The 12,550-nt window shown below is 42.0% G+C and overlaps 1 protein-coding gene across 1 annotated transcript in view; it reads right to left on the bottom strand.

The window, feature by feature from the left end:
• arrb2b (arrestin, beta 2b) overlaps positions 1–12,550 on the bottom strand; it is a 38,590-nt gene that overhangs the window by 15,939 nt on the left and 10,101 nt on the right. The gene's annotated exons all lie outside the window — the stretch shown is intronic.

The raw sequence follows: 12,550 nt of genomic DNA, 5'->3' as shown, positions 1-12,550 counted from the left end.
ACACTGAGCGTGGAGCCCAGCGAGCACAACAGAGGGAAAGAAAGGCGGCTGGGTCAGGAGGTGGTGGAGTAAGTGGGGGAGAGGATGGGAGAGGATACGGCGACTGGGACAAACAGAGAAAGAAAAACACACCTCAGCATTAGCTAACAATACAGGGCCACATCTGCGGCAGAGTCAGCAGCAAAGAAAGTAAAAATCACAGGAAAATGGAAAAAGGGAAACTAAACACACACACACACACACATCACTGACAAATGGCACCTCACTAAAGGTCTTTTCACCATGTCTCACAATTCCTACAGACGCAATATTTTGGGACACAGAACACCAACCGAGGCTGTTCCTCCACAGCGGTTTTAAACACAACATGTTGGTCTGTATAGTCAAATGGCCTCAGGAATACATACACCTGCTGAACAAAACGTGTCTGGCCTTCAGACGCCTGAATAAAATGTGGGGTTTAAAGCAGTGTACTGCCACACTGCTAATGCCAGTGTTGAGTGGGGAAGAAAAAACCCAGCCTAGTAGCTAATAGCTAATGCTAAGGCCAACTTGCATTGAGACTCACCTCACCAAAGACGCTCACCTATAAACCAGGAGACCACCCTGAACAGAGACACTTAACCTTGAGTAATCCCAGGGGCACTGGCCCTGTTGGGACAAATAGACTGACTGTATGTAGCTCTGGACAAGGTCGTCTAATAAGTGCCATAAATCAAGGTCCATTGTTAATCTTCCCTGTATTGGTGTTTTTCTGGTGTAACCTTCAACATTTTTCAAGAGAGTTTTTGTACATTTATGCTCCACAAGAGGGCACCACCTTACATCAGTGAACGTTGTGATCCTGTGGAATACAAATCTGGTTTTCTTTCACTGTTCCATGAATATTATCAAAGCTGTGAAACCTGAAGGCTGACAAATACTTCAGAGCTAACAACTCGGGGGAGGGAGAACGTACACCAAGAAGAAAGCACTGCCATTGCTGACAGTATTCTACACGCTGACTCTACTCGCATTCTTCTTAAGAAAGGGATGAAAATGCCACTTTTTCTGGAGAGTAATGTCCACGGATGCTACACTTTTGCATGCACTGGTCAAGTGGCACGTAATGTTTTTAATAAATTATGCCACAAATGAGGACACATGGGACACCAGGTTACAGGTTATAATGTAGCCAACAGACATAAACATAGTGAATTTACCACAAGTCATAAGCACTAAAACTTACTGAGCAAAGTGCTAAAGAGCTGATCAATGAGGAAGAAGACATTTTCAAAAGCCACAAATATACCAAATGTCACCCAAATCGCCAGTCCAGCTGCCAGAAGGAGGTGTCAACTGTTTTGGTCTGAGTTTATAGGACCATTTGTTCATGATAGAGCCTAGTCAGGGCGAAGGAGCCCACAGAGACGCGTTGGAAGTGTATCTCCCACCAGCTGCCAACATGGCTTTGATCTCTGGGCTGTGCGGATATATGTGCCGTCAGCTGGGAAAATGGGATGAAAGCAAGAGATGAAGGAATGGAAAAGGGGAGATGAGAGCACAATGGTGTGCATGTGTGTGTGTGTGTGTGTCTGAGTTTATCAACTCAACGCAGTTGTGTGGGTGTGTATCACGGTGATTTAAAAGCACAGAGGCACAGGAAATTTCACTAGCACAGCTTTCACCTCATCACTTACATCTCCAAGGGACCGCGCTCCACCGTGTTCTGCCATTTTATTGCAGCTGAGAGAGGCCGTCTGCTTTACATCTTAGCCGTGCATCTTTCTTCTCTCCATCTCTTCACTCATCCTCCTCGACTCATTGCGGCCGAATCCCCTCTCTCTTTCGGCCTTTCTCAAATCTGCCTTCTGTAATTCTCTGCCTGTCTTCTCTGTTCGCCATACTGATGAAAGTTTAAAGCTCCATTAGTGTCATCAAAGGCGCCTGTGTTTAATGGATAGACCTTGCCCTCTGTCACACACACACACACACACACACACACACACACACACACACACACACACACTCACATACAGCCACATGTGAGCACAGCTGTCTCAACAACGAATAGATGGCTGCTAGATAGAGAGCACCTGTCAATTCCCAAATCCAGGTAGATTTATTAAACACATGCTCAGCAGCAAGATGTTACATAACTGTTCTGAGGTGAGTGTATGTGTGCGCTCTTGTTATTACAGAGAACTGAGCACAAAATGTTCTCACAAATAGAGGAACACACAAAATTAAGTAATTTTCACGTACCATTTAAAGATCAAGAGAAAAATAAAGGAATAGATAAATAATAATATTTCCAAAATTAAAACAGAAGTGTCAGATAATCCCTTAAAAACTTTCCAGACGCTTGTTCCGCATTTTCACACACTTGTTTGACTACACACATGCACCCCTAAACAAGCTTTACTTTGTTACCATAGCAACCAGATGGGGCTTTCTTTGGTTGACATGACAACTGAACTGAAAAAAAAGAAAAATAAAAGGTGAAAAAGGAAGGAAGAAAGAATAACGACACATTTAAGCTGAGGTGGAAATAAACTAATTACATTTACTTACGTTACCGTAATTCTGTAGTTTTTGTGAGTAATTTGTAATTTTGCTTTTGAAATAGGTAATATTACTATTTTAATAAGTATTTTACTTTGCTACATTGGTTACATTGGTACATTGTTTTGAGTAAAAAATGAAATGAAAATGCAGAAGAAGAAAAAAACCCTGAACTGAAAGGAAATTGCGTAGGTGTTCGCGCAAGGCATATTTCTCAGACCGCGACACAGTAGCGCCTCTCTATGAAATCTGCTGGGTCCTAGAGCCGATCAATAACCAGATAATCATATTAATTAAATACATTAAAAAAATTTTTAAATGCCTACACAAACAGAAAATAGCAGTATTGTATCTGGGCAAAATGCATCACATCAACCAATGAAAAGGTATCCGGTTATTCTTACTGTTATTCTGCTATTTGCAATAATTAGCATACGTTTTTCGATGCTGAGTGTCTGTAGCCTAAAAACTTTAACAGGTTGCAACCTGAAAGCACGTGGTAGTCAGTAAAACAGCCTGTACAGTGCATCCGGAAAGTCACAGCACATCAGTCTTTCCACATTTCCACAGATTCAAAATGGATACATTTTTTTTTTCCCCTCAGAGATCTACACATAACACCTCATAATGGTCAACGTAAAAACAGCATACTTGAGGTTTTGGCAAGTTTATTAAATATTAAAAAAAAAGAGAAAATCACACATAGATAAACATTAAGCATTACATTTGCAGCAATCAGATGCCCTTATCCAGATGGACTACAATGGTAGTAAGTGGTGTTTGAACCTGTGTCTTCTGGTTCATAGGCATAGACAACTGATGTATTTATGTTTGCTATAGAAAGGACAAAAAGCTGAGTTTGTTATTAGGTAATTGATGAACATTTTCAGTTTTGTATACTTTGATTTTCTCCTTTTTAATGTAATATTTGAGTTAAAATTCCTTTGGGGTGATGTGAACATAGTTTGTACATTATACCGCATAAGTTTAATAAAAACAACTAGTGCTGCATTGGATTTATGACTAGTCATTTTTTACATCAAGTAATTGTAAGTAAGTTAGTAAGTTTTACTCAAAGTAAATTTTATTTATTTATTTATTTTACTTTTTCAGATGGGTACTCCTACTAAATTCTTTAGTAGAATTTAAGCAAAGTAAAGATACTTTTACTTAATTAATTTTTTAGTACTTTTTCCTACTCTGCACATAAGTAACAACAACAGTAAACATTGAAAAAAAATGAGAACTAAATGAGTGAAATAAAAATTGCTTTATTCAGCAAAGTGACACTGAGCCTGCATGACACACACACACACACACACACACACACACAAACTCAGGTAATGATATGCATACGCACATCCACATGCCATAATAAACACGGCACTGCTGTAATGACGGGTCGGGTCCACAGGAAGAGAGAAGAGCCAGACGCTGAACTGGGGGCCAGAGCCCAGTGTACAAACAGACGGCTGTTTTATATACAAAAATATACAAAACACATGCATCTCTGCCAAGCAGAAATGCAAATACAAGACACTGGCCAGCAGGATGGACACACACACACACACACACACACAAATCCTAGTGTATTAGCTTCCATACAGAACAAGACATTGAATGACCATTAAAAAGTGATTACAGCATTTTAGATACATTTTAAGTAAATAAAAGTCAAAAGTAAAAGTTAAAATTGTCCACATGGCCTATGACTTATTGTCAAAATAAAACTTTTCCTAAAATATTCAAAGCAGAAACAGTTACAGCTTTTAATACTCATGCACAGCCTTAAACACTGTATAACTCTACAGCCCTAAAAGAATCTGCACACATTCTGACTCAACCTTATCTGCATACTAATTCTGCAGCATAATCCGCGTAACAAATCCTGTTTCTGCATTTCAAGAGCCTCTCATCAAGGGCAGTTTCTAAAACACAGATTCAACAGAACCCTAAATGTTCCATTCTTAAAGGCACAGGCAGGAGAAAAACTAAACAGCGCGCCATCTTGTGTGCGTTTTGTTGGTTTGTGGGGAGTACTAGCCCTTTAAGAGGCCGGGTTAGTCTCAGATTAGGTTTCATTTGTTTCCAATGTTTGTATATTGTAACATGCACAACGAAAAACTCATTCCTCATAAACAACGCTTGCTTAGATGAAACAGACAAACAGGGAACAACAGAATCTAATCTGGCCAATCATAGGCAAGAGCCTGGACTAAGTAGGGTGATGACCTCACTGCGGTAGTGACCCCTGTCCTGGCATAAGAGGGTTTCAATGAGTCTGTCAATAGGGCCCTGCAGAGCACAAGGACACACACACACACACACACACACACACACACACATACAGAGGGACAAAATAAACCTGACACTTCCATTAGAGCCAAGGACTATATGTGTATTTTTGTGTGTGTGTGTGTGTGTGTGTGTGTGTGTGTGTGTGTGTGTGTGTGTGTGTGTGTGTGTGAGTGAGTGAGTGAGTGAGTGAGTGAGAGAGTGAGAGAGTGAGAGAGTGAGTGTCTGTGTATATGAATGCCCACTGGGCTAACACAGCCAAATCAATCAGGGTCTCAATTTAATTTGGGCCAGGTAAAGAGGCACTAAATAAAGACTCATTTATCAACTGGGATAGTAACACACACACACACACACACACACACACAGAAAAAGAAAGACAGAGGGAGGGATAATGAGGATGACCACATAATGGGGAAAGTGGACAGGGAATATGATGGAATGGTTTTACAGTTAATTGTGACATGTTTTCTGCAGTGATCACATGGTTTTGCTCCACACACACTTGTGGAACTTTTGTGAGTGGAACACAATTTTCCAATGCAAACAAACACAAATCTCTTCATACAAGAGAAACAGAAGAAAAGGCAGCAAATACATACATTTGGGTTTTTTTCATATGGGGACCTAGGATAATAACCTAATTTCTAACAACCTCTACATAAACCCAACCCTACCCCAAACACTGAAGCTAAATATGCAAGTCTTTCTATGAACTGCCTGAAGTGAACTTACACAGAAAGAAAAACAAGGACACACATGCATGTACACACATGTACACACACACACAAAGCCTGTTACAAAGGGTACATTCTGAACCAATGTGTGTGTGATCATACGAGGTTCTGAGACAGATGATCATATGAGTGGGGCATTCAGCTAGAACTTGAATGCTATGTATTTTTTACAATTAAGACACTTTTGCAGAGACTTATAAACAAATATGCTTGTGTGTGTTTGTGTATGTATGAGTGAGTGAGAGAGAGATAGAGTCTATTCATTGCTGAGACTGTCCCTTTAAGCCCTGTATTAATCCAGTACAAATTCCAACTTGATTCAGACAACGGTTTCACTAGACGCATTGTCCCAACTTGGATATTTTTGCAAGCAGTCCATACAATTTGCAAATCTCCCCAATGCACCAATACACACGCCACACACAGGGATTAGAAAGGGCTATGGCCGATTAGCTTGTTGAGATTTGTGCACGAAGCCCGGATAAGCCTTGGTAAGAGCGGTCAGCCCCAGAAGTGCCCAGACCAGCTAATACCTCAGGAACGTCTCAGCGGTCGTGCGACACAAAGTCTAAGACGTGGCACACAAGTGAGGATCCAAAACGTTGTGGTGGTTGGCCTAGCGGGTAAGGAAATGGACCGGTAATCAGAATGTTGCCGGTTCGAGTCCCAAACCACCAAAGTGCCACCAAGCAAAGCGCCGTCCCCACACACTGCTCCCCGGGCGCCTGTCATGGCTGCCCACTGCTCATCAAGGGTGATGATTAATAGCAGAGGACACATTTTGTTGTGTCACCGTGTGCTGTGCTGCAGTGTGGTAGTGGTAGTAGCCTATTGGGTAACACACTAGCCTATGAACCAGAAGACCCAGGTTCAAATCCCACTTACTACCATTGTGTCACTGAGCAAGACACTTAACCCTGAGTGTCTCCAGGGGGGGACTGTCCCTGTAACTACTGATTGTAAGTCACTCTGAATAAGGGAGTTTGTCCTTGTGAAACATTTGCAGCACTTATCAATCACTTCACTTTCATTGACCAGTTAACAAGAGGTGTGGAGAGTAAATTATGAAATTCGAAGGAAATTACCCTGACAAAAACAGTAACATTTATGATACAAGTGCCAGAAATATCAATCAGTATTTCCATGTCGCTGCTGTGATTTGCTCTAGCAAATACGGTCCTGGGCAAGATTTTAGGTGACGCTTCCTGGGTGACCATCCTCCTGTCAACACTGCCTACATGTGAAATGTCCAAAGCAATGGCCCAGAAGCAACCCTGCACAAGGCAGCCCTCGGGCAGTTTAGGAAGTCAATAAGAAGTGATTTTTTTTTAGCAAAAACACACAGCCAGGCCAGCCAAGCTGGCCAAAGGTTTATGGCCTCGGTGCACCACCATGAGAAATGTGCATCCCTACGCCACTGAAACCACCTACAGGCTTGGCCAAAAACATTCCCCAAAATTGGTAAAAAGGGCAGTGGCAGTGCAGTGAGTTTGCAACACGTGACCCCACTTTAATATCCTCTGCCTCCTCGCGAGAAAGCTCGTTTGTACTGTGTACACAATGTGCCATGACAAGCGAACACAATCAGAAATGTCCTTTTCTCCTGGGATCTCTGGAAGCGTGTAGGGAAGATTTTATTCTCTTTCAGTCTCTCCGTGTTCATGTCCCTCTCCTCTCTCGGGTTAAAAAAAAAATTAAAATGAGTGCCACCAAAAAAAAAAAAAAAAAAAAAAAAAGAGGTAGAGGAGGAAGGAAAGAGATAGATTTGGAGGGAAAGACACCGACCGAGGCGAGGCAGGGATAATCTTCCCTCTGCGCGGACTGTGATCTTAAAATGGCACCACCAGCTGCCTTTTTCTTTTTTCCTCTTCTAACAATTATGCACTATCCCACCATGACACATTTACTGCTTCCCATAATTCCACGCCTTTCCACTCAACCCTGGCCCGCCTTCCATTGTCATTTGCAGCTCTTTTTATATATGTCTGTAAAAGAAATATAAATAGGCCCGGAGTGGTCCCCTTTCAGAAAACATTCCAGCGAACCACGTCCTAAAATAAACGCGTCCCCAGACGTGTGCGCCCCCCTCAATGCTACTCAGTGTCTGGTATCAGGGGACCCATGCGTTCCACTTCAATTTGATTCTCTCCACCAACACACCATTAAGTAGCCAATTTAGCATTGTGAGCACCCGGCCCAGGGCGCAAACATCTTCGTTCCCCGGATCAGTCCGGCTCGACTCATTTTACAGGCAAAGCGCAAAGTTTCCAGGCGCCATTTGAATGCACTGGGTGGCGAATCCGGGCGAGCGGGGAAGGACGAGGACGTGCCTCGGAACTCAGACGCACCCAGAGTGCTACAGCCACTGAGTAAGAGTGGTAGTGAATAGGCGTGTAGGATGGCCATGATGCGATGAAATGTTCAAGCAGCTCAAAAACCTGGACGGTTCCAAAGCCCCAGTCCTGGGGAAAAAAAAAAACAACAGACGTGGATCTGAGTTTTTTTTTGGACTCTCCAACTAGCAAATGCAGATGCCTTTTTTTTTTTTTTCACCATCTACATTGACCATGAATTAATTTTTCTGGCGCTCTGGAGATATTTCCATTCACCAATCACATGAACAGTAAACGAGTAGTGTCTTCATTCTGGAATTGGATTTGCTACCACATTGGTCTTTCAACAAATCTAATTATTGCTTAAATTAAACCGTACATTGTGTAGTTCGGGGAAAAGGGAAATCAAATAATAATTTTTTTTTGTGTGTCTGTATTTGGAAAAGGTTCTGGAAAGCCCAGGCCGCCGAACACGAGCTCCGCACTTGTGACAATCTTGGTGCCAGAACAATCACATGACTATGGCCAATTTTCGAGGCCACATCTCTCCCATATTGTTCGCAGCCTGCTTTTTTTCTACACTGGATGTCAAAAATAACAGTCCAGAGGCTCCAGCGCGGCAGCCACAAACACACAAGTAAAAAAAAATGCTTGTTTGTCGTAAATCTATTAAAATTCTAAGAAATGTTTTTTTTCATGGCAACATAAATAAAACATGCTGTAGTCATGGTGACGATGCATCTTGGCAAAACGTGCTCTACCATACAATGTACTTACTCTTCATTCGGCGACCTTATTAGGAATATCAGGCCACGTCGTCCCATCTGTCGGCAGCTGGACATTTTACATTGGTCTCCAGTCTCCAGTCTCCAGTCTCGGCTTTGTATCGCCTGGTAACTGACGCGGTCCCATGTATGGAGAATAAAGCCGAGCCACATTTGCGTTTATAACCCGTGTTTCAGGATCTGACATCTCTGCATAATCTGCATATTACCATTATTCAGTTGATAGATGCAAATAACATTTTACAGTTTATGGTCGACAACGTCATGTTATTGGCGTAATAGCGCTGGGCAGCTGGGTTGGGCAGAATACTTTGGAATAAGTAGTAGCGGCTGAATAAGGCCTTAATTGCCATAAATTTATTCAAAAATGTATTCTGTTACAGTTTCTAAAATGTCATGTATGATTACCTTTATGATCATAAATTATTATTTATTTATTTATTATTTATTGATTGATTGATTGATTGATTGATTGATTGATTGATTGATTGCAAAAGCTCTGGGTGGGAAAGTTATTAAATACTTTTTGAATATTTATATTTACATTTACAGCATTTACCAGACGCCCTTATCCAGAGCGACTTACAGTCAGTAGTTACAGGGACAGTCCCCCCCTGGAGCAACTTAGGGTTAAGTGTCTTGCTCAGGGACACAATGGTAGTAAGTGGGGTTTGAACCTGGGTCTTCTGGTTAACAGGTGAGTGTGTTACCCACTAGGCTACTACCACCCATATCAGCATCAACATGAAAAAATATTGACATGAAAGCAAATTTTTTTTGTGCATATACACACACACACACAAACACACACACACACTAGTAGCTATCCTGTATGCTATGTACGGAGGTCAAAAGGAAAGGATAGAGAGCACAAATTTTGAAGACAAAATCTACATAAAACTGACAAGCTGGATTGTAATGACGATTTTCCTGCTGTATGTTACCGTGCAGCTCTGGTAAAGGGACACAGATGAACCATGTGAATAGAAAACCTGAATAACCACAATAATCAGCCTCTCTGTTGCTCTTCCTTCCTCCCTTTTCTCGGTCTGGGGGAGGGGAGCTTCCTGTCCTTTTTGCTGAGCTCTTGCAAAAAAAAAAAAAAAAAAAAAAACCAGGAAACCCAGCCTCACGTTTCCTCTGTCCAGTTCGCCTCCATCATTCGCATGCGACACATTTTTAACGTACGTTTTTTCATCCCCTTTCACCCCTCTCTTGTTATCATTCCTCTCAGCCCTTTCTCTTACAGACATTCGTCTCTTTTTCTTTTTTTTTTCCTGAATCCGTACCGAGGCTGGGCTTCAGGAAATGGCAAAATTCAATTTCGTTGCGGAGAAAAGCCCGGCAGGCCACCATCAAATCCAATCTGTGGCCTCATCCTCTCACTATCCAATAAATGGACAATAAAGAGGCCAGATTTCGGCCACCGCTGCCATGCCGGCAGAGCAGCCAGAGAGGGGTGGCAGCAGACGTCGAGCAGAGCAAAGTGAACTAATCAGCTGCGTGTGTGTGTGTGTGTGTGTGTGTGTGTGTGTGTGTGTTTGTGGGACATGGGGCTGGATACAGTGAGATGTTGAGGTAGAAAAGGGCTTCTGCTGAATCACACACTGGTCACACTTCCTCTGAAATGCACACTTGTTTCCTGCTCTTATTGTGTTGACAAGAGACGTGGCCGGCTTTACACAAACACACACACACACACACACACAGAGACAAAGGACACTTCATTTCCATTATGAGTGAGTAAGCCCTGTTGCCCTTGTCACTGAATTTATCAGGTGCTCTGCAAGGGAAAGTGCTTATGATAAATGCCCCAGACACACACACACACAGACACACACACACACACAGAATTCCCAGACTATCACCCCGAGGATGGCAACCTGTCAATGTCAGATCTGCCTCTGAAAACCGGCAGGAAACCACACAGATGCAGAACGGATGGAACACACACACGCGTGCACACACAGGTATACAACTGCAATAACACTGACCTTATTTAGTAAAGACATCCAGTTACTGCACACACACACACACACACACATACTGTGAAACACCACCAAACCCACCATGGCCTCTCTGTACCCAGCAGAAACCTCATCCTCCCCTCATAAAAACTGGAGAGCGACCACACACAAACACACACACACAACCAATAACTTTTTCACTATTGCCATGCTAATAGATGTGTAAATGTATAACAAGACTTAACCTTGGTAACCAAAAACAATTCCCTTGGCCCTCACAGTTTATGGCTCATTAAATATGTATAAGCGGCTTATAAAGTCCCCTAGCTTCTCCATGTGACTTCTGTGTGCCTGCACTCATTAAAATAAACGTCAATTTGCGTATTAATTAGAACAACATTGCATAATGCAATTCAATTATCCTTTTAGAGCAGAGCAACTTCCAATCACTAATTGCTTGTTCAGAGTATGACATATTGTTAACTTATAATAACCCACTATACTCAAACTAAGCCTAAACTTTACTACAGTGAGCTGAAGACATGGCTTTCATCTGTTATTTTTTTATTTTATTTTTTTTAAAGTTGTCTTTCTCACACACACACACACACAATCTGCTCCATCTCACACTTGCGTCACCAGATTAGAGATCCTCAGCAGTAATGAAGGGAGAGTAATTATATTTCCCGGGTTGTTGGGATACAGATAAGCCTGTGTCTTTACAAACCCATTTTATTAATATTAACCCCATCACCACACACACAGCTGCCCACCAGGGGTTCCATCCTGCCCTGTTTTCAGATGTTACACTGGTTATCAACCAATCTGGCCCATACCTCCACATCTAAAGCATGACTGGGTGAGGTTCCACATATTCCTAATGGCACAAGTGCTGGTCAATACAGCCATAGTTCTTTCAATATAATATCCTAAAATGATCAATCAAATGAAAAGCCATGTTTTAATTGGGCATTTTCAATGGTTCACATTCATCATGACACACACACAAACACACACACACAATACCAGGCTGTTTGCTTCCTGTACTCTGTATAAATGAAAGAGTGAAATGCTGGAAAACCCAGTTAACGAATCTGGATCCTTAACAAAAATCCATTGAAAAAATCCTCATCACATGATCACAAGCTGCTATCTAATCAGATGTTATTGCGGACTAAGGTATTTTTTGAAAAATAATGGATTTTGAATTAGGCTACCCTGTTAAGCCCTGACAGCATGATGAATTATCCAATCAAAACACATCATTACATCTTCATTTTGAATTTTTGGACTTCGACAGCAACACACAATCTGACTGTCTGTGACACACACTCCTACCTACACACACTCTCACTGGGGAGTGGGGCGGACGCCAAACATGAGAGCAATGGGGGTGCGGATTAGAGGGCCGGGCAGCTATTTGGTGCCATTCTGAATATGCAGCGTGCGTCAATGAGAGCAGGATGCTTCACGTGACTGTGTGTTTGAGACTGTAGCGCACATACACTCACGCTACTGACGAGTGAAAAATACTTCCCCCTCCTGTTTTCCATTTATCCATAGCAGGCACACAGGACGGGCGTTTTCATTTCTAAACACGAAAGTCAAAAACCTATTGACATACACAAAACGTCAAACACGCTTTCTCCAATTACATTAATGAATTTGTTATGATGCCCTTCAGGACATTTGTTATAGGCAAACAATGTGTGTGTGTGTCCAAGTTATATTTTCTAATAAAATGGATGGTGAGTGTGTATATAATTCATACAGTACAGGCCAAAAGTTTGGAAACACCTTCTCATTCAGTGTGCTTTCTTTATTTTCATGACCATTTACGTTAGTAGATTCTCACTGAAGGCATCAAAACTATGAATGAACACATGTGG

Source organism: Denticeps clupeoides, chromosome 1 (assembly GCF_900700375.1).
Source record: "Denticeps clupeoides chromosome 1, fDenClu1.1, whole genome shotgun sequence".
Taxonomy (NCBI): Eukaryota; Metazoa; Chordata; class Actinopteri; order Clupeiformes; family Denticipitidae; genus Denticeps; species Denticeps clupeoides.
Note: the sequence above shows the minus strand (reverse complement) of the source record. Positions and strands in the feature narration are given on the sequence as shown.